The 13941-nt window shown below is 45.4% G+C and overlaps 1 protein-coding gene and 1 non-coding gene across 2 annotated transcripts in view; both read right to left on the minus strand.

Moving 5' to 3' along the window:
- LOC126428061 (short neuropeptide F) overlaps nt 1-13941 on the minus strand; it is a 586585-nt gene that overhangs the window by 432941 nt on the left and 139703 nt on the right. The window lies entirely within an intron of this gene.
- Nucleotides 12259-12329, minus strand: Trnat-ggu (transfer RNA threonine (anticodon GGU)). The gene has a single exon. It is a non-coding gene; the product is annotated as a tRNA-Thr (tRNA).

Consider the following 13941-nt stretch of genomic DNA (forward strand, 5'->3'; position numbering starts at 1 on the left):
GACCTGTACCGGACGATTCGCGCTTGAGGGCAACGTAAAGTCACAGAATGCAATGGAACGTCGCTGTGCTACATCTAGACGGCACCAAAGGCCCAAGCTGTCACTTTCCGTAACCAGTTCTTCTATGTTTATTAGGATTACTGAGTACCCAAAGTCGCCGGGTGTTGTTGTGGTCTTCAGTCCGAAGATTTGTTTCATGCAATGCTCGATCCTGAGCGAGCCTCCTCATCTCCGAATAACTACTGCAACCTTTCTGAATCCGGTTAAGGTATTTGTATCCTCTCCTCCCTCTACGATTTTTACCCTCCACACTACCCTACTAAGTTTATGATACCTCGATGTCTCATAATGTGTCCTACCAACCAATCCCTTCTTTTGCTCAAGTTGTGCCACAAATTTTTTGTCTTCCCAATTGTATTCAGTACTTTCTCATTAGTTCAGCTTTCTTCTACAGAACCACATTTCGAAAGCTTCTATTCTCTTTTTATCCAAGCTGTTTATCGTCCATGTTCTACTTCAGTACGTGGCTACACTCCATACATATACCTTCCTGACACTTAAATCTATACTCGATGTTAACAAATTTCTTTTCTTCAGAAACTCTTCTCTTGCCATTCCCAGTCCAGATTTAATATCCTCCCTACTTCGGCCATCATCAGTTATTTTGCTGCCAAAATAGCAAAAATCATCAACTACTTTGTCTCATTTTATAGTCTAATATCTTGAGCTTCACCTAATTTTTTATTTCGACCACATTCCATTACCCTTATTTTCCTTTGGTTCATGTCATCTTATATCCTCCATTCGCGATCTTGACAATTCCGTTCAACTGCTCTTCCAAGTCCTTTCAGTCTCTGAGAGAGTTACAAAAATGGTTCAAATGGCTCTGAGCCATCTGACGTCATCAGTCCCTCACAACTTAGAACTACTTAATCCTAACTAACCTAAGGACATCACAAACATCCATGTCCGAGGAAGGATTCGGACCTGCGACCGTAGCAGTCGCGCTGTCCCGGACTGAAGCGCCTAGAACCGCTCGTCCACCGCGGCTGAGAGAATTACAATGTCATTGACAAACTTCAGGCTATTTGCTTCTTCTCCCTGGATTTTAATTCCTACTCCAACTTTTTCTTTTGTTTCCTTTACGCCTTGCTGAGTATATTGATTGAATAACATCAGGGACAGGCTAGAACCCTATCTCACTCCCTTCTCAACTACTGCTTCCCTTTTGTGCCCCACGACTCTTACAACTGCCGTCTGGTTTCTGTACAAATATAGCCTTTCGCTTCCTGTGTTTTACTCCTGCTGCTCTCAGAATTTCGAGTATTTCAGTCGACGCCGTCAAAAGCTTTTTCTAAGTTTCTTCTTTCGCTTCCGCAGTTTTCGCAGGGTCGGCGTGCTTACAATCGGATTCGCAAGGTTACTAGGAAGGGGTGGCCGGATGCCCTTCCTGCCGCCACCCTGTACCCCCCAGGACGGAATCAGTGCACTCCATCTGTCGGCGCCTAATGTAAACCATGAAATAGTGCGAACGTCTTTCAAATGTCTGCGAGTCGTGTAACTGAGGTGGGACGTGGGGACCAGCCCGGTATTCACATAGGGGGATGTGGAAAACAGCCTAAAACCCACATACAGGCTGGCCGGCACACCAGCCCTCATCGCTAATCCAGCCAGCGCGCCTACCCGAGTCCAGGAAGCAGCGATTTGGGCTCTCGGCTAAACTGGCTGGTCAAATGGTTCAAATGGCTCTAAGCACTATGGGACTTAACTGCTGTGGTCATTAGTTCTCTAGAACTTAGAACTACTTAAACCTAACTAACCTAAGGACATCACACACATCCATGCCCGAGGCAGGATTCGAACCTACGACCGTATCGGTCGCGCGGTTCCAGACTGTAGCGCCTAGAACCGCTCGGCCACTCCGGCCGGCTAACTGGCTGGTCAAAGCTTTTTCTAAGTATATATGTTAAAATGATATAAACGTAGGTTGCCTTCCCATAACCAACCTTCTAAGTCGTGGATACAATACTGCCTCTCGTGTTCCTACATTGCGCCTGGGTATGCACATATTTATTCCAATTCTTCTTACCACCCATCTCTCTGTCAATCTCCTCAGCCCTTCTCCCTGTTCATCTGCCTCTCCCCCTCCCCTGTGTCCACCTCCACCATCCCCCACTCTTTGTCCACTTCCTCCGTCCTCCATTTTCTGTCCAGTTGCTCCTCCCCAGTCTGTCTGTCTGATCCTTCCTCTCTCTGCTATATCTGCAGGTAAAAAAAATAAAAATCCACTCTACTCAGAAGACTGCAAGAGCTGACAAGTGCGAGAATTATGGCACAATGCATCCAAGTTACTGACAAGAATAATGTGCACAAGAATGGAAAAGAAAATTGAGGATGTGCTAGATGACCACCTGTTTGGCATTAGGGAAGGTAAAGGCACCAGAAAGGCCTTTCTGACGTTGCAGCTGATAATGAAAGCAAGACTAAAGAAAAATCAAGACACGTTCATAGAATTTGTCGGCCTGGAAAAGGCATTCGACATGTAAAATGGTGCAAGATGTTCGAAATTCTGAGGAAAATAGGGGTAAGCTATAGGGAGAGAAGTGTACAAGAAATGTAGAGAGTACATAACAGCCAAGAGGGAGTAATAGGAGTGCACGACCAAGAACAAAGTTCTCAGATTAAAAATGGTGTAAGGCAGGGATGTAGTCTTTCGCCCGTAGTGTTCAATCTGTACATCGAAGAAGAAATGATGGAAATAAAAGAAGAATTCAGGACTGGAATTAAAATTCAAGGTGAAAGGATATCACTGATACGATTCGCTGGTGACATTGCTGTCGTGAGTGAAAGTGAAGATTTACATGATCTGCTGAATGGAATGAACACTCTAATGAACACAGAATATGGATTGAGAGTAAATCGAAGAAAGACAAAAGTAATGAATAGAAATGAGAACAGCGAGAAACTTAACATCAGGATTGATGGTTACGAAGCAGACGAAGTTAAGGAATTCTACTACCTAGGCAGCAAAATTATCAGTGACGGACGGAACAAGGAGGACATCAAAAGCAGACTAGCACTGGAAAAAAGGGCATTCCTGGCCAAGAGGTCTACTAGAGTCAGAAAGGCTTTAATTTGAGGAAGAAATTTCTGAGAATGTACCTTTGCAGCACAGCGTTTTATGTGGTGAAACGTGGGCAGTGGGAAAACCGGAACAGGAAAGAATCAAAGCATTTGAGATGTGGTGCTACAGCCGAATGTTGAAAATTAGGTGGACTGATAAGGTAAGGAATGTGGAGGTTTTGCGAAGAATCGGATACAGAACGAATATGTAGAAAACACTGACAAGGAGAAAGGAGAGGATGATAGGACATCTGTTAAGATATCACTAGGGAATGACTCCTATGGTACTAGATGGAGCTGAATAGGGCAAAACCTGTACAGGAAGGCAGAGGCTGGAATACATATAGCAAATAATTGAGGATGTAGGTTGCAAGTGCTATTCTGAGATAAAAAGGTTGGCACAGGAGAGGAATTCGTGTCGGGCCGCATCAAACCATTCAGAAGACTGATGACTAAAAAAAGAAAGAACAAAGGGAGCTGGATATCGAGGCTTACGTCTGAGCTCTGGGCTGGCCCGCTGTGTGCTAGGCGGTCATCTATGAACAAATACCGCGGCGCCGGATGGCAGAGTCTGCTCCTCTGCGTCCATCCTCTCCCTTTTCTTATCCATTTCGACTTCCCTTGTCTCTATTTCCATCAGTAGTTCTTCGCAGATAATAAATTATATGTCTACCAAGTTTCGATGAAATTGATTTAGGAGTATAGGAGCAGTTTTCTGTCCGTAGCTTTGCTCGCAGACGCACGTACCACATATATTTAATGTATCTGACACATGTTAATACACTTACACTGAGGGGCCAGGACATTAGGACCAGCTGCTTGTTTAACGGTATTTGGAACGCAATGCATCCCTGATTCTGCGTATCAGGGACCCGACAACTTTTTGGTAGGTTTGTGGAGGTTCAAATGGCTCTGACCACTATGGGACTTAAAATCTTAGGTCACCAGTCCCCTAGAACTTAGAACTACTTAAACCTAACTAAACTAAGGATATCGCACACATCCATGCCCGAGGCAGGATTCGAACCTGCGACCGTAGCGGTCCCGCGGTTCCGGACTGCAGCGCCTAGAACCGCACGGCCACCGAGGCCGGCGTTTGTGGAGGTATGTGGCATTAGATGTCTACGCACTGGTCATGCAAATCGCGTAAATGACGGGCCGCTGATTTGGTTACGCGAAGTTCACTATAATGTTCGTCAGACCACTGTAGCACGGTTCTGGTTCAAATGGTTCAAATGGCTCTGAGCACTATGGGACTTAACATCTATGGTCATCAGTCCCCTAGAACTTAGAACTACTTAAACCTAACTAACCTAAGGACATCACACAACACCCAGCGATCACGAGGCAGAGAAAATCCCTGACCCCGCCGGGAATCGAACCCGGGAACCCGGGCGTGGGAAGCGAGAACGCTACCGCACGACCACGAGATGCGGGCCACGGTTCTGGCTCCGAGACACGGACAATTATAGTGCGGAAAGGTGACATCGTCTTCGGGGATGCAGGTGGTTTGCAGCTGTCAGTGGTTCTTCGCTTACTACCGAGGTCCCATGCAACCGCAAGAGGTGGTCTTCCATAGCATAAGACTGCTCCCACCATCCTGCGTCCGTGGCACGCTGTACATTTCGAGCCGCCGTTCACCTCGATGACGGCGTTTGTTGAGACGACTATCGGCCTAGTGTAACAAAAATGACATTCACCCGAAGAACCGACACGTTACCATTGATCGATGGTCGAATACCAGTTGTCGCGTGCGCACTGCAATCGTAATTGAAGGTGTCGTTGGGTCAACATGTGAACACGTAGGAGCAGTCTGCTGCGGAGCTGCATGTTCAAAAAGCGAAAAAGAGAATAGAAGCTTTCAAAATGTGGTACTACAGAAGAATGCTGAAGGTTAGACGAGAAGATCACGTAACCAGTGAGAAGGTTCTGAGTAGAACTGTGGAGAAAAGAAATTTGTGGCACAACTTGACTAAAAGAAGGGATTGGTTGATAGTACACATTCTGAGACGTCAAAGGATCACCAATTTAGGACTGGAGGCTAGCGTGGGGGGGGGGGGGTTAAAAATAGTAGAGGGAGATCAAGAGATAAATACAGTAAGCAGATTTAGAAGAATGTAGGTTGCAGTAGTTACTTGGAGATAAAGAGGCTTGCACTGGACTGTGTAGCACAGAGAGCTGCATCAAACCAGTCTTCGGACAGGAGACCACAACATCGTGATCATCAATGTAATCATCATTGTCAACATCATCATCATCATCATCATCAACAACAACAACAACATCCCAACAGGATTCAAAAGTGTTCCAAATGAAGCACCAAAGTAGTCTACAATGCCGTGACTTCATCAATCATCTTTTGGCACCCTAGGAAATGGATCACATGTGGCTGGGGAATATTTGTTGGACAGAGAAAGCGCATTTTGCTTCACACGGTGTCGCGAATGCACAGAACGGTCACATATGGAGTTCTGCTCCATCACATGTTTTGCAGGAACATCCACAGCTCTCAGGTTATGTGACTGTGTGGCGCGGTTTCAGAAGTTCCTTCAGTATCGGTCCGTTTTTATTCGAGAAGGCGACATCTCACGAACCTGTTAGCTGTACGGCGACATCTTCACATTGTAAGGATCTCCTTGTGCAACACGTGATTCCACCTTTGCGGACGCAGGGGAGGCGTAAAGCTTTGTGTCGTGCAGTCATCAAGGGTTTCGTTGAATGGCTCGCACGTTGACAGTTGTTGATGACCCAGCATTGATATCTGCAGGAATTTGCGGAAGAGTTGCACGTCTGTCACGTTGAACGATTCTCTTCAGTCGTCGTTGGTCCCGTTCTTGCAGGATCTTTTTCCGAACGCAGCGGTGTCGGAGGTTTGATGTTTTACCGGAGTCCTGATGTTCACGGTACACTCATGAAATGGTCGCACGGAAAAATCCCCACTTGATCGCTACCTCGGAGATACTGCGTCACATCACTTCTGCGCCGACTATGACACCACTTCCAAATTCACTTAACTCTTAATAACCTGCCATTGTAACAGCAGTAACCGAACTAACAACTGCGCCAGACACTTGTTGTCTTACATAGGCATTGCAGACCGCAGAGCCGTATTCTGCCCGTTTACATGCATATTTGAATATTCATGCCTATAGCAGCTCCTTCAGCGCTTCAGTGTAATATTGTATCAAGTTAAGGTACACAAACACACTGCTAGATGTACACAGTGCACTGTAAATTAATGCGAACTGCTTGCTACACGGACATCTGAAGGAAAGAGGCCAGTTCCAATGGAACCGACCTAGGTGACACCACAACAGTATTGTTGTGGATACTGATCAGTGCCCTTTGTGCGAAAACAGGTCAAATACACAACAGAGACGCTTAGTCTTTATATGTTTAAACTTGTCTTTTTTTATCAGCAAATGGCTATGATGGAATATCCTAAACGAAAGTTTATAGTTGTGATAGGTGATAGAAAACTTTTGATCGGTAGGGTAGGGTATAATTAAGAATCCTCCAGCTAACCGACGATAAGGGTATTGGTCTTCAGGTTTTTCAATCCATTATTTTACCCTCCTTACACGTGATAACCATCTACGGTTCTTTCCAGTCACTTCGAACAAGCCGCGCGGTCTAGGGCGCCTTGTCACGTTCTGCGCGGCTCCCTTTGTCGCAGGTACGAGTCCTCCGTCGGCCATGGGTGTGTGTGTTGTCCATAGCGTAAGTTAATTTAAGTTAGATTAAGTAGTGTGTAAGCTTAGGGACCGATGACCTAAGCAGTTTGGTCCCATAAGATCTTACCACAAATTTATAATTTTATATCGAACAATCTGCTGGTCAGGATATTGGCGAGAAATGGTAGCTAAGTATGGGTCCAGTGCTGAAGAGTGTTCTTCGACATGTCAGTTAATTTGTAGGAAGGGGATAAGTGAGGGGGAGGCGTGGGGGAGGGGTGTGTGGAAGAAATGCCGCTATTGAATCATGTACCCTCTGCCACACACCGTACGGTGTGCTGCATTTGCAGACGTAGCTGGAGATTCGGGCGAAGAGGCGGAGCGACGGTCCAGTTCCAGAAATAGTGTCCCTACCTATACGGCTATCTCCAGGGAGGTTTTATTGTGCGCGGCTGCGCTAGAGGTCAGTCGCAGCCGATATTCGGCCGGCAGTTAGCAGTAACAAGCAGCTAACGAGGCGTTCCGCCTCCACTTCAGGTCGTAAAGCGGCAGAGGCGCCAGAGGGTGTTCCAGACCACAAGCAGCTGACCATACGCTAAAGCCGCGCTTCTGCAGGCAGTACCTTCATCCAGGTACGGTAAAAGGAGAAGATTATGGGCGTGAAACCCCCACCCAGTAAAAAAAAAAGCATTTCAGTATAATTGTTTAAACTTATACATGAGCCAATAATAAGCAAGAAAAGTAAGAGTCTCGAAACTACAAAAGTTTCTAGAAAATTAGAACCGAAACTGAGGAAACAAATATTGTTATTATTATTATTATCGTATGCATCAATTACGGTAATACACATTTGGAAAACAAAGAAATATATATAAAAATGAACATGTGAAATTATATACAGTACACAAGTTTTGAAACAGCTCAGACTACACTCGAATGTTGATGGACATGATCCAGTGGAGTGAATCGCGGGATGCTTGATGGAGCTTCTCAACGCCACCAGGGAAGCGTCTGATTGGACATTCATTCAGAATGTGGCTCATTGTTTGGGTGTCACCACAGTCACACACACTATCACTTGAAAAGCCCCACTTGTGCATGTTGTATTTGCACCTACCCTCTTCAGTCCGATATCTTTTTAACTGCACCCACACCTCCCTCGGTTGGTGGAAGCCTGGAACTGGAACTGTTGGATTGTCTACAAATTCGTGGTTTCAGGTTCTTGTTTCCACTCTGCGTCCTGGTCGAATCCTGTGGATAGCATTTGGACTCCCATTTCATATGCTGGTCTTCTAGATTTGAGGCGTTTTCCTGGGCAGTGATAGCAAATCGTCATGAAGAGAGGTCGAGTTGTTTTCAGAAACTTGCCGACAGAGGTTGTAAAGGGCAGCCTTTCGACGGAGGTCTGGTGGACAGCTGCTTGAAAGGACTGGTAGCCAACAAGTGGGTGTAGACCGGACTGTACCTCTAATTACTCTCATAACTGAGTTCGGTTGGACGTCTACTTTCATTACGTGGGCCTTTCGGAGCCAAATTGGTGCACAGTATTCTGCTGTAGAGTATACCAGTGGAAGGGATGCTCCTCGGAGGACTGATGTGGTTGCTCCCTATGTACTGCCTGCAAGCTTTCTCACAAGGTTCACTACTGTTTGTATCTTCTTGGCCAAGTATCTTCATCAGTATGGGACCCTTACCAGGTTGGATTAATAGGAGAGATAGACATGATCCAGCGAAAAGCAGCGCGATTCGTCATGGGGACATTTAGTCAGCGCGAGAGCGTTACGGAGATGCTGAACAAGCTCCAGTGGCGGACACTTCAAGAAAGGCGTTACGCAATACGGAGAGGTTTATTATCGAAATTACGAGAGAGCACATTCCGGGAAGAGATGGGCAACATATTACTACCGCCCACATATATCTCGCGTAATGATCACAACGAAAAGATCCGAGAAATTAGAGCAAATACGGAGACTTACAAGCAGTCGTTCTTCCCACGCACAATTCGTGAATGGAACAGGGACGGGGGGATCAGATAGTGGTACAATAAGTACCCTCCGCCACACACCGTAAGGTGGCTCGCGGAGTATAGATGTAGATGTAGAAGTTGGAAAGGCGGTTTTTAGTATGTTGAAGTTCTGTCCAGAGTGACTCCCAGATATTTTGGGCTTTCGTTGTATCTGACTGTGACAAGAGGGCCGAACTGTGGACTGATCTTTGCTGATGAAAGGTGAATAGAGAGGTGGAACAGGCTTACTTCGGTTTTAGAAACATTTGGTCTCAGACGCCATGTCTCAACAAATATTAAGACCACCTTCTTAATAATAGGTTGCTTGCCTACCTTTGAATTACAATACAACAGCGACTCTAACTGGAAAGGATTAGACAAGCCCTTGTTAGGTTTTCGGAGGTATGTGGATTCAGATGTCTACGCACGGGTACACAAGTCCTGTAAATTGCATGCTGATGGTATGTGGGACCAGAGCTAGCAACAGACAGCGTCTCATAGTGTTCCATCAGTGGCCAAGACATCAATAGGACTTCACCGCCATGCTGCTCACGATGTAGCACGATTCTGCAGCTGAGACAGTCAATTACCCTGCTAGAAGATGCCATCGTTGTCAGGGAGGCCGTAAGTGTGAAGGTATGCAGGTGCACCGCATAACGTTGGCATAGCTCGAAGCTTGTCACGGTGCTTTCGATTGCTGCAAGCTCCATGGAAACGCAGAGGAATGTTCCTCACAGTGCAATACTACCTCCAGTGGTCTGTATCCTTCGTACGGTGCATGTTCCAAGGAGCCATTCACTTGGATGGTGGCGTATCTGGACACAACCATCAACCTGATGTAAAAGAGATGAGGATCATTAGATCAGGCGACACGTTTTCATTGACCAAAAATGTGCAAACTCTATGGTCCCGTGACCACTGCAGTCATAGTTGACGATGTCGTTGGGTCAGCATGCGATCTGGTATAATGCTCTCCTGTGGAACCTGACGTTCAAAAATGTGCGCTATGAAGTGCTTGTGCTGCCACCACCATTGTTCAGGGTGGTTATAAATAAACTGCAGTGTCGTTTGTATACATCGCAGGGCGCAGGGTATGTTCATTAACCAGAGCGCTCGCAGAACATGCTGAACATAGTTCCACTTCCCGCCACCAGGTGAAAATATGGCGGATGAAGCAGTAACAATGTGGTGTGGGTGGGTGCAGGAGGAGGGGAAGATCTACCAAACGTGATAGTGACACGTTTATTAGCATATGGTTACGACAAGTGTTCATTACGGTCTCCAGATTCAGAAACATACTACATCCATAACATGGCATGGTCGAAACCTGCTCACAGGACATCCAGTGTAATCGGAGCGATGGCTCATCGTATGCTGTCCTTCACATCAGGAAGAGTCCAGATACATGCTTGATAAACACGATCTTTCAGATATCCACACTGCCACAATTCGCATTGATTTAGATCAGAGGATGTGGAAGGCCAAACATGTTGAAAATGTCGAGATGAAGTGGTCGTTGCCGGAGGTGTCTCGGAGCAGATCTTACACATGACAATCTACATGTGGCGTCACCCCATCTTGCCTATAAATAATATTTCCGCGAAATGTAAGTTGGCGGCAGTAAAATTGTACTGCAGTCAGCCTCAAATGATGGTTCTCTAAATTTCCTCAGTAACGATTCACGAAAAGAACGCCTCCTTTCCTCTAGAGACTCCCACCCGAGTTCCTCAGGCATTTCCGAAACATTCGCGTGATGATCAAACCTACCAGTAACAAATCTAGCAGCCCGCCTCTGAATTGCTTCTATGTCCTCCCTCAATCCGACCTGATAGGAATCCCAGTCGCTCGAGCAGTACTCAAGAAGAGGTCGTATTAGTGTTTTATAAGCGGTCAAGCGGTCTCCTTTACAGTTGAACCACGTCTTCCAAAAATTCTACCAATGAACCGAAGACGACTATCCGCCTTCCCCACAACTGTCATTACATGCTTGTCCCACTTCATATCGCTCTGCAATGTTACGCCCAAATATTTAATCGACGTGACTGTGTCAAGCGCTACAGTACTACTGGAGTATTCAAACATTACAGGATTCTTTTTCCTATTCATTTGCATGAATTTACATTTATCTATATCTTGACAGGGAGGTCGGAAAATTGAGCTTGTCTACTGTTCAAGATGTTTGGAATACTTTACAGACGTGTTGGAGTGTAGGATCTGCAAAAACATTACAAAATATTATCTCCAGAATGCCAGGAGTTTATGCATCTGTAATCACGGAAAGGGGCAGATCCATTGAAGAGGCTAAAATCTGAACCATATTGTATTTTACCTAGTGATAGAGAGAGAAGACTCCTATTTTGTTGATCTGTTTAGTTTGTACGATGTGTGAGTAGACTGAAATAAAGTATATAGCTTTTTTCGTGGGTGATCGAAAACTTTTGACCGGTGGTGTATATGAAATCTGTGGCAAGTCCGTAAGTGGGGTATTGATATAGGTAGACTACAGTGTTATCTCGACAACAGTCATACTTGGTCACGACACTAGGAATGGACGGGTGGCAATCCGTGAGGTCACCTTTTAATCCCAGAGAAAAAACCCGATACTCATTTTGACAGTGAGCTGAGTGGACCTGGGGCCATGCAGGAGGGACTGGAACGAGAACAAAATGCCTGTTTTTACATGGAATTCAACCAGTGACGTCCATTGACGATTATCGTGCCACACTTGATGCAAGGCACTACCAAACGCTAAAATTAAAGACTTCCACGTCTAAACTGTTCTACAGGATTAGTGGCGTGTTGCTTGACAAGTCACGCCGATTGGATATCTGGGTCCAACGTTGCACAGCATTGTGAACAGGTAAGGCTGGTGTTAGGGAGGGTGAGTGGTCGACATCGTTATAATGGGAGAGTATTTCGTCTGTAAGAGAGACTACATATAAAACACAAGTGCAACGCGTTCTTGAGTACTGCTTGAGTGTTCGGTTTAAATGAAGACACTGAAACGATTCAGAGGCATGCTGCTGGATATGTTACTGGTAGGTCTGATCAATAGCCAAGTAGTACAGAAATAGCACGTGAACTCAAACTGGAATCTCTTTGTGAAACACTATCGAGAAAGTTACGAGCACCGGCAATTATAACAATGCAGAATGATCCTACAACGACCAACGTAATAACTATCATGAAGACCAGAGTTAAAAAATGAGGCAGTCGTATTTCCTTTGCTCCGTTTTCGAGTGTAATGGGAAAGAAAAAGACTGAAGGATGGCTCGAGGACTATGTATGTCGATGTAGAAGTAACAGTTGCTTCTTCTGTACCGTGTTGTACTACACCGTCGCTCTTCACTCATTGGAATCAGCTACTAGGATCAGTCACAACAAACAGAATACCACTCAAGACACATTAGCTGCCAGTGAGCATTCATCAACTCATTCGGAAAAATTGAAAATTTGTGCCAGATTGGGACTCAAACCCAGGTCTCCTGCTTACCAGGCAGATGCGCTTACCACTGCGCCATCCCGGCACAGTGGTCATGCACGGACTACCCTAGTACGCATCCTGTCAGACCCAAATTCTCAACTTATACCACACACTGCTAATGTGGTGCCCCTTCCACGTTATGCTCATTACTCGTGGCATTTCGCCGATTCCCATAAAAGTTCGAGCGTGGAGTGCCTACGCACTAAAATGATCAATTCATCCTTCTCGCCTTAATTATATATGCCTGGGAGAACAGTTGCCACATATAGAATATCATTTCTGAACATTTCTGTCAGTTTATTCATTAGTTCAGAGAAGAAAGTCTGTGTCCCTGCCACACGGACTTTTTAATCCTGTCCTCCCATTCTTTTCTTATGATTATAAAAAATTAACATCTTCTTATTATGGAAAATGGTGCCAAGAGCCCGTGGCGCAGTGAGCGTGCGGTAAACAAATTCTCCGGCAGCAATCTTCCGTCACTCGCCGTAATGGGAATATTCTGTGTGAACCACGCGCAGCGGAATTAACGGAGATTCTAGGCCGGGCTGGCGGTGACGAATCAGCGAACGCCCGGGGACAGGCGCCTCACTGTTGTGACGTCACGGCGACAGATGAGCGACGCCGAGCGCTCCACCGGGCGTTTTTCCTGAAGACGCAATTCTCGGCTGCGGCCGAAACGACGTCTGATTTAGTGGCAGCACGGTGGGTGCCGTGAAAAGTGCGCCGCCGGCAGAGGATCATAAATACAGGCTGCAGGGCCGGAAATGAAGCCCTCAACGGCCCGAACAGGGTGTTGCGAAAGCAGAGGCTGACGTAAGGCAGCGTAAAACTGCAAATCTGCAATGCTACTATCACTGTTATTTATTTATTTACATTGTTTGGACCCCTAGAGGATCACATAAAGCAATTTATGAACTGTGGATGTTATATTTCTCGTTCATCCAGAACTGTTTCATCATCTCGCTATGTTTAGCTCGACGTTCATCTGACAACTTTCTTCTCGATACCTTGGGTTTTTCTTCTGATGAAATTTCCCAGCTGTAGACCTCATTTCTGAAGTTTCGATCTTCGATGCCTGTCGGTGAGATTTGGGCATTTTTTAGATCAATCTGGACCTGTTTTATCCATACTGTTGCCGTTTTCAGTTTCTATAAATACGTCAAAATTTTCTGTGGTAGCCGGTTGTCATTTAGTCTCATAATGTGTCCATATAATTTAAATTGTCGTTTGCAGAGATCGGTTTCGATGTTGGAATATTTTTCCGTGACTGTGTGTAATTGTAGATGGTATCCTTTGTCTGTGAGTTTTGGGCCAAGTATTTTTCATATGATTTTTCTTTCAACCTTTTTGATATTTTCGAGGTCTCCTTTGTAATTAAGGCTTAGAGTTTCGCTGGCGTAGAGTGTTTCAGGTCTGATAATAGTCGTGAAGTGTCGAGCTTTCGTGTCGATCTTTATGATTTTCTTATTCTAGATGCTCACAACTTTCCCACATGCTTTCCCGTGTTTTTTGTGCTAATCTTTCTGTACCTGTAGGTTCAATAATTTCTCCCAAGTACTTGAACTGGTTAACCTTGTTCACTGTGCTACATTTTGTGATTAAAGTTTATGTTTTGATGTGTTTTGTAGCCACGAATTCGGTTTTAGAAAAATAAA

Source organism: Schistocerca serialis, chromosome 12, assembly GCF_023864345.2.
Source record: "Schistocerca serialis cubense isolate TAMUIC-IGC-003099 chromosome 12, iqSchSeri2.2, whole genome shotgun sequence".
Taxonomy (NCBI): domain Eukaryota; kingdom Metazoa; phylum Arthropoda; class Insecta; order Orthoptera; family Acrididae; genus Schistocerca; species Schistocerca serialis.